General features: G+C 40.1%; 1 long non-coding RNA gene and 3 other non-coding genes across 4 annotated transcripts in view; all 4 read left to right on the forward strand.

Moving 5' to 3' along the window:
• Positions 1–136: 136 nt before the first annotated feature.
• LOC141982320 (uncharacterized) overlaps positions 137–8,789 on the forward strand; it is a 29,531-nt gene continuing 20,878 nt past the window's right edge. The window contains exons 1-5 of the long non-coding RNA XR_012638027.1: positions 137–196; positions 5,378–5,504; positions 6,070–6,182; positions 7,704–7,815; positions 8,559–8,645. This is a non-coding gene — a long non-coding RNA (uncharacterized LOC141982320). The remainder of the gene's footprint in view (positions 197–5,377; positions 5,505–6,069; positions 6,183–7,703; positions 7,816–8,558; positions 8,646–8,789) is intronic.
• Positions 5,883–5,968, forward strand: LOC141983588 (small nucleolar RNA SNORD87). The gene has a single exon (XR_012638426.1). It is a non-coding gene; the product is annotated as a small nucleolar RNA SNORD87 (small nucleolar RNA).
• On the forward strand, positions 7,548–7,628 carry LOC141983587 (small nucleolar RNA SNORD87). The gene has a single exon (XR_012638425.1). It is a non-coding gene; the product is annotated as a small nucleolar RNA SNORD87 (small nucleolar RNA).
• On the forward strand, positions 8,405–8,484 carry LOC141983589 (small nucleolar RNA SNORD87). The gene has a single exon (XR_012638427.1). It is a non-coding gene; the product is annotated as a small nucleolar RNA SNORD87 (small nucleolar RNA).

Below are 8,789 nucleotides of genomic sequence, written 5' to 3' on the forward strand. Positions count from 1 at the left end.
CAGGATGCTGCCGAGCCACACAGTCTGGGCGCGGTTGGCGCTCTGTCAATTCTTCCGGTCACGCGGGGCAAACGGAAGTGGCGTTTCTCACGTGGCCCAGCTTGGAATCGTTTTAACTGGAGGGAATTCATTTCCTGCTTCCGTTCCTTTTGTGGGTGCGCGCGAGGGAGCAGGAGAGTGGTCAGCGGCCCACGAGGTGCGGGCCTGGGGGAGCAGGGACGGACCGGCGGTCTGGGCTCAGGGGATCCTGTGGGTGGGGGAGGTCTGTGCTGGGGGGACGGATGGGAGGGGGTTCTGTGGTGGGTTGGATGGGTGTGCGTGGGCGAAGGGGTTGGGGGGGGGGGAAGGACACGGGCGTGTGTGGGAGCAAGGGGTTGGGGGAGCCTGGGGGGTGAAAGCAGGGCAGTCTGTGTGGGGGAGGGGGATGGGTATGTGTGGGAGGAGGGGTTAAGGGGAGGCTGAGGGCGTGAAAGCAGGGCAGGATGGTCTGTGTGGGAGGAGGGGTTAAGGGGAGGCTGGGGGTGTGAAAGCATGGATGGGCGGTTTGTGTGTGGCAGGAGGGATTGGGGGGGGGGTCCTGTCTGTGCTTGCTGGGTATGCCCACATTGAGGCGGTTGGATGGCAGAGTTGGTTCGAGTGCCTTGGTGAGGCAGCTGGTGTATGTAGCAGCAGCAGCTCTGTGGCCAAATTGCCAGCCCCTGTATGTCTCTGGCAGGCCGATAATGTACTGTGAGGCCGCTGAGACCGTCTCCCTAGAGCCTGAGTGTTGCAGAGGCCAGGGAGTAGTTTCCAGTCCTGGGTGAAGCATAGATGCCCTGGATATGCCTCGAAGCTAGGGGTGGCCAACTTGAGCCTGAGAAGGATCCAGAATTTACCAATTGTACATTGCCAAAGAGCCACAGTAATATGTCAGCAACCCCCCATCAGCTCCCCCCTGATCACAGTGCCTCCCACCCACCTGCAGCCCTGTGATCAGTGCCTCCCACTACCTCCGGATCAGCTGTTTCATGGATGCAGGAGGCTGGGGGGAGGGCGGGAGTGAGGGCATGGTAAGCACAGGGTAGGGCTCGGGAAGGGGTGTAGCGGGGGACAGGGCCTGTGGTAGAGCCAGTGGTTGAGCAGTGAGCAACCCCCGCCCCCGGCACATTGGAAAGTTGGCACCTATAGTTCCGGCCCCAGAGTTGTGCCTATACATGGAGCCGCATGTGGCTCCGGAGCCACAGGTTGGCCATCCCTGATCTAAGCTCTTGGACGTGGGAAGCACTGTTAGCTCTGAGAGCCTCCTACTGGATCCTCAACGAAGACTTAACTAGACTTGTTGTTAATTGTCAGAGACAGTTTCCAATTCTGGCAATTCCATTGCAAGTCTCGCACTGTTTGTTTTTCTTTCATACCCGGTTGCTGGAGGCAAGAAGTTGCATGAGACTATCTACAGAGGAGACATTGCCAGTTATATCACTGTAATGTGCTAGTGTGGTTAAACTTCTATAATTACACCATATGTAACTCCCTATGTAGACACTTAGCCCTCAATAATGGTGGCTTTTTTGCCTTTGCTTAACTGCTCTCAAAGTAACCTAAGCTAAAATACATAAATGCATTCATACTGGAATAAGAGAGTCTACATGGGGGTATACCTGTATAATTATAGCAGTATAAATTAACACCCTGTATTGTACTGGTATAACTTTCCCATATAAAGAAACCCTTAGTTTCTAGCCCTCTTGGTTGCAGAGAAAAGCTTAAAAACATGATGCAAGTGCACCCTAATATCTCAGAAACTAAAAGACAAATATGAGAGAGCTGCTGCTAGGAAGTATTAGTACAGTAACAGTTGACAGACTATTTAGTCACCGCAGAGAATGTGTAGATTCTTAGACTTGGTCTATACTTAAGCTTTCCTGGCATAGCAATGTCAGTTGGGGGTGTGTGACTTTTTTACACTTCTGACCAACATAGTTGTGCTGGCAACGTTCTGGTATAGACAATTCTACTGGCAGAAAGTTATTTTGCTAGTACAATTTATTTTGCTCGGGGAACTGGTATAAGATATACTGGGTTAACTTTTGCAGGTTGAGCTAGTTCTACATTAAGTTTGTCAGTATAGAAACTCCTTGTAGATCTTGCTGTTTTCTACAATATTCAAGCTTGCATTAAGAAAATTTCTGCTATAGCTCTCATAGGCTTGGTCACATGTCTCTGATGTACCTATGTTGCTATACCCCCTCAGTATAGATGCAGCTATGTTGATGGAAGAGTACTTTTGTCAATATAGCTAATATTTAGGGAGGTAGTGTTCCTATAGCAACAGAAAAAACTTTGTCACTGTAGACTGCATCTACACTATGGGGCTATGCTGGCATAGTCTCTGTAGTGTAGACATACCCATAGAAAAAACACCTCTCTGTACGCCCCTCTCCTGTAGTTCACCTTGATGTGCTTTTAACTTTGTGGTTACAAGTGTTAATATGCAGCTGTTTAGAGCTGTTCACACTGGAAATATTTACCCACTGTTTGTCTAGTGTCATTGCAGCTTTGTCTACACACAGACTTTCACTAGCTTAACTGAACATGTGTTTTTTAATTGATTCAGAGCTGGTGTACACTACAAAGTTAGGCTGGTTTAACTACATTGCTCAGGGGGCTGTGAAAAATTTCACATCCTGTGCAATGTAATTAAGCTGACCTAAACCCCGTTGTAAAAACCACTAGGTTGATAGATGAATTCTTCCATTAAGCTAGCTACCATCCCTTGAGAGGTGGATTTACTACAGAGTCAGATGAACCCCTTCTGAAACTGTAGTACATATCTACACTACAGCAATGCTGCTGCAGCATTTCTACTGTAGACATACTTTAGTTAACTGGTGGAAGTTGTATGTAGATGAGGGCCGTATCTCAGTGTATTAATTTGGATGGTTGTCTTACGACTGTGTGTGCTGTATGCCAAACAATCTTTTGATCACTTAACCCCGGGGTGGGGGCGAGAACCTCATTTTATTTTTAAGTTTAAAAAATAAAAATCACAAACTCCAGGCCCTGGTGGTTATAGTATAAGCTAAGCAAGTTGAACTTGGGTGAGATAGATTATTGTTTAGCAAACCAGTCTTGGTGTAGCTGTGCAATATTTTTCAGTGACCCACATCATTTTTTTTTTATGCTACCACTTTGTGGTATTTAAAATATGAATAGGGAAAAGTAGAATAGGAAACAAAGTTAAAATGTTTGCAAACATCTGTCTCAGCTCAGGAGTACCAAGCAATTAGAGCAAGTATTTCAAGAACAAGTTATATTACTTTGAATTAGAAATCTGATTTGGGCAAAAAAATCAAAACCAACTTGTTAAATCCCTGACTACAAAGGAGAATAAATAGCGTACTATTGTTTAAGGATAAATTATATAGGAAAAATATCTACAAGTCATGAGGAAAATGAATTAATCCCAACCTAATTTGTTGGAAATTGGCTTTGAAGCTAACTAGTAAACTGCCCTCAATATTCCATGTAAGCACCCAGTATACTTTCCTATAATGATAGAACAAATATTGAGTGAGAAGATCTTCAAATTCTTAAACAAAAGGATTATAAAAGATCACATGGGTTTATTTTAAAAAAAAAATTCCCTTATCACAAGTTTATTATTAATAAATATTTAAATTGCGGTAGCTTCTAAAGACCACAGTGAGGTTGGATCCCATTGTGCTAGGCACAAAAAGTTGACAGCAATACAATTCTGAATAGGACATGGGGGCATACATCTCAAATAGCCGTGTTTGCCTTGTTTGCTGGGGAGCTTGGTAGCATTGGGGGAGAAAGGAATCCTCAAGTCTAACAAATGTTATACAAATAGCCATCAGTTTTCGTTTTATGGTATGCAAATATAACTTCAGAAATTCTGCTACCCTTGTGGGTTTCTAAAAGAGAACAAAGTGATTGTTTTTATAAATTGGAAAAGTACTTTTAAAAATATAATCTCGAAGTCCTGAGAGATGAGCGGCAGGTTTCCTGGTTTCTCTTTGAATGTCTAATTCTACAAAGTATTGACAATTACAATGAAAATGAGAGTTTAGAAATCAGCTAGTTCTTTCAGACCTCTGGTACCTTGCACAGTGTCTCTGGCAGAGAAACCAGGAAGTATATAATTTTAAGTAGAATTTAAATTCTAATAATCTTAATCTTGACACAATTTTAAAAATGGAGTGAATGTAATTTGCACTTTAAAAATAAAAAATGGGGCAGATGACCTGCTAACATGTCTTATATACACTGTGATTTGAACGGATAGAGTTTCTAGTGGAAATGAATAGAGGTAATTTCCTATTATGATGTCCTCATAACGGCATCTCCACCATTTCTGAGACTAATCAAATGTGATTATAGTTGCACTAACACATTATTTTGAACAAACTGTTATGTTTGCAAATTAAATAGCTAATTTCTTATTTGAGACTTGCTTTTAGACACCTAGTTTATTTTACTACAGCTTGCATATGTTTTCTGAAATTGAGCTGGATTTCATTAGGCAATAGAAGACATTTACTATTGGCAAATCATCTTTATTGATTATTTTGAGTTATTTTCAGTCTTTCAAGTCTTCCAAATAATGATAAATTGAACAGCTAAATAACCTTACTGCTGCTGATATGCCTTCATAAATCATTTTCATCAGCAGCTGGGTGTCCAAATTCTAATGATAAATTGCCCCTTTGTCTCTGGGGAGTTTGGTTAGAGACTTGTCCAGTGGTCCTGACCATGCCCTTTCCATAGTATAGTGACATACTTAAGAGCAGTAGTAGTCTTGGGACTCCATTGTAGTGGGATCTTGGTTGGGTAGTCTCAGAGGCAGCATGATCTTGGTAAGAGTTCTGACCTTGAATTGAACCTTCAGGGAATGTGCCATTGTGCTTACATGGAGACTTGTGCTCCCAAAGTGAGGTAAATATAACCTTTAACCTTAGTTCATCTTTCATACTTGTCAAACCCAACTGGATGAAAAAAGCAATGGCTACTCATTAGGAACATCATACTCTTGTAAAATCAATAACTCTGCATAGTGGAACATGCTTAAACACGTAGACTTACCCACAACACATTCTTTTAATGGGCAAAATATTAATGCCTTCTGTTTAACCTTTTTGTCTCTTAAAAAATTGTGACATTTTACTGAACTTATCCCAGAACTCTCTTAATAAAAATGGTTTAATATTAAATTGTCACTGGGATCAGTGTTGCTTCACTGATATAATAATCCTTTTGGCCCATTTTCCAAGTGAATGATAAAAATTCCTGCTACTCAGGTTGCAGTAGAACTCCAAATAAGCCAAATAATTTGACTTCCTGTCAGCTGTTCAAAATGTCTGGAACTCTTTTCTTTTAGGTAATGAGGATAGAATCAGCTGTTAGTATTTGTTTCTGATGGTATTGCAAGTTTACTGTGTGGACTCTGCCATGCTACTCCTCTGTAACCAGCAAGGTGTCACATGAACTGTTAAAGAAATAAGCCTGTGAGTATATTGTTGGGATTTTTTTCTTACTGTAAATACACAGTGCTCGGAGAGCTTCTGCAAGCTAGCAACCAGGAAGCTGTTTTCTGTTAAATCCAGACCCAAGTCACTGTGGTTTTGAAAATTTTGATTTTTCAGGGGGAAAAAGAAGCAAGATGGCAGTGAGGAAAACCATTACTTGTCAGTTTTTGTTTTTCATGCGACTGAGTGTTCTGTATTAACAAATGCAAATTACTTCAAAATATGCACCTACATGTTGGCAAACTGTCCTGAGTGGCTGAGATGCTGGACAAAGTGCCCAGGTGCATGTGTTTTCATAGCTTGAAGTTGGCCTTCTCCCATGCAGTAATAACTGTATCAAAGATGGGAAGTTGCTTCACTGGCATAATGATGATTTCCTTTTTGCCGTTTACCCAACTGAATGTCATTTCATTGATGTATAGTTCTGAATCTGAGATGCCAGCACATCTGTTAAGTAAATCAAATAATGAGGAATTTGTAGAATCCAGTGGTCCATGTGAATTTATAATTTTTTTTTTTTCATCCCCTGCCCCAAACACCACAGATGAGCATTGGCCTCGGAGATTGTGTTGCTCTGTCCAGAAAACCCTATATTGTGAGATGGGCTTTCAAATGCTGCTTACCTGAAGCCTGCCAGCTCTCACCTGAACTGCTGAGGTAATTTAAATGCTTCTTTTGCATTTCAGTATTTCAGCTGTAGGACACCAGAGGATTTGTTGAGAAGCTTATTGCATAGACAAGTAATAAATTAATCAGATAGCAGAGTTCACTCTGGTTCTCCTGAACAAACAGAATAAATCCCAGAATACTCAGATACAAGCTGTTCTCTTTAGAAACCAGAGAGCAAAGATAGCTACACTTCACCTGGCCATTCATCCCCATTCTACACTGGTGGAGTCCACACAGTGGCAAGTAAGTATAATTACCACACTTGTGACTAAAAATGTGGAGGAAACTAATTTCTTAAATGGTTCTGAAGCTAACAGGCAGTCTGAACCTTTAATTCTTGTAAAGAGATTTGTGTAATAACGTGGGGCCTGATCTTCAGACTGTGGCTTGCTTTTGCACTTAGAATGAATTGCTGGAAAAAAGCATGATGATTAATTTTGTGGATGCAAAATTAAACCCCAGCTTGAAGGCCGGGTTTAACTTGTAGTTCTAGGATGCTTATTTTATACTTCTAAAGAGATGCCACTATATTAATGTTTTCTTTGTGATCAAATACTTAGTTTTAGTCTCATAGCATTAAATGCTCATCATAGATGGGAAGTTGCTTTGTTGGCATAATTTCTTTTTGCCATTTACCCAACTGATTGTTTTGATGATGTATCTCAAATGCCAGCCAAACAATGAATAAGCTAAAAAGTGCCTATGGATCAAATTCATTAATGTTTCTGATATTAAATTTTTCTTTAAAATAGTGAGAATTGAGTCAGTTGTGATGTTTATTTCAAATGGTTTTTACAAGTCCCATGTACTTTGTGTACGGCCAGCAAAATGTCCTATCAACTGGTAAAGTAATAAAAATGAGTCTGTTACTTTTCTTTTCTATCCATAGTAGAAATCAGAATCCAATAAGAGAGTGAAATCTTCAGCTGGTGAAAATCTCTACAGAATATGTCCATGATGCTTTCCTATGATGTCCCTGAAACTATGCTGGCTTATACCAGCTGAGGATCTGGCTTGGTGCTCAAGGGCTTCATTCGGCCAGCAGCTGGGAAGCTGTTCCTATTTTTATCCAGCCCCTGTCATTGTAGTGATCTTTCTTTTTTCCGTTACAGCAATCTAAAAGATAAATTGGAAACTGGAATGGGGGGCAAAAAATTACACTAGTTTTGTGCTTTGTTTTTATATTGAAGAAAATAATTGAAATTAAAGTCCTTTAAAATACATATGCATCACATAGGGGCAAAATGACATACTGCAGAAATATAGTTTTTGTCCAGATTATCATACCACACGTACTGCAGGAAGACAAATTAACTACATTTCATTAAATCAGCACTCGGACAATGTGATGTTACTGGCATAATGATGATTTCCTTTTGCCGTTTACCCATCTGAATGTATGTTGATATGTATGTTCAAATCTGAGATGCCAGTAAAAATTTGGATAAGCTCGGTAACATGGTTTGTCAGCATAAGTTTTATACATTTTTATTTCTGCAATTTTTTCAGTAGGAAATACCTTCGTTATGTGATTTACTGAGCTTGGATACATTCAGAAATGCCATTTTCCTGACTTTGTCCTGCTCTTTGAAGCCAGCAAGAGTTGTTTTGAATTCTCAAGGTAACTTGGGGGGGGGGGGGGAGATGTCTTGTTTATGTGATGCTGTTGTGTGTGTGTGTGTGTGTGTGTGTGTGTATATATAGATAGATATATATATAGATAGATCTATCTATCTATACTGAAAAGAATGAAACCTAGCACAGCTAAGATAGATAGAAGTCTAGGTTAAAATATGTGAACCGACACAACAAATGAGTCATGGAGAGCAGTCCTTTAAAACGTTGTGAGGAAATAGCCCTCTGACCATTCTGGGTAGGGACTCAACATTTTGAAAAGCTTAACAATCTTTCAGATGATTCAGCCCAACTTAAAACTAATTTCAGAAATTTTTCATGTGACTAAAAGGAAAATATAGTGGTTGATTTCAAAGTCAGCCAGACCTCCTTGAGTTCCAAATGTTTGGGTTACATGTGATCATGTTAATGTTTCTTTGAGAAAAGAGAGGTTTAAATAAGAAGGACAAAGGATCTAATTTTGTGGAACTGAACCTCTTAAATTGTATTATGATAGCCTCTTCCCCATATGCATAATTGTCCATGAGACAACTAATAAACTTTAGTTTTCGTCTTGGGTGGCAGACTGTTGCTTTGATGGCCTAATGATGATTATCTTTTGCCGTTTACCCATCTGATTCTTTTTGATGAGAACATTTGAGTCTGATGTGCCATCTTAATTTTGAGTTAGCTAGATTACATAAACCATGAATCCAGTTTAAGTCTATTGCTTATGCCTTTTCTTTTCAGAACAAGGATTTAAATCAGCTGTGGTCTTACTGCACATTAGACAACATATTTAACTTGCAGCTACCAAGAAGTCCTACAGTTTTCACGGTATTTTGAATGTTTCAAGGAGTTAATTTTTCTGTCATCTTTGTTTCGATATTTTAACTGTATCCTAAGCGAATATCGGTCTGAATTGATATAATGAAAACTGATCAGAACCTTCTCTAGGGTAGGTTTTTTATTGTAATTAAA

This window comes from Natator depressus, chromosome 2 (genome assembly GCF_965152275.1).
Source record: "Natator depressus isolate rNatDep1 chromosome 2, rNatDep2.hap1, whole genome shotgun sequence".
Taxonomy (NCBI): Eukaryota; Metazoa; Chordata; order Testudines; family Cheloniidae; genus Natator; species Natator depressus.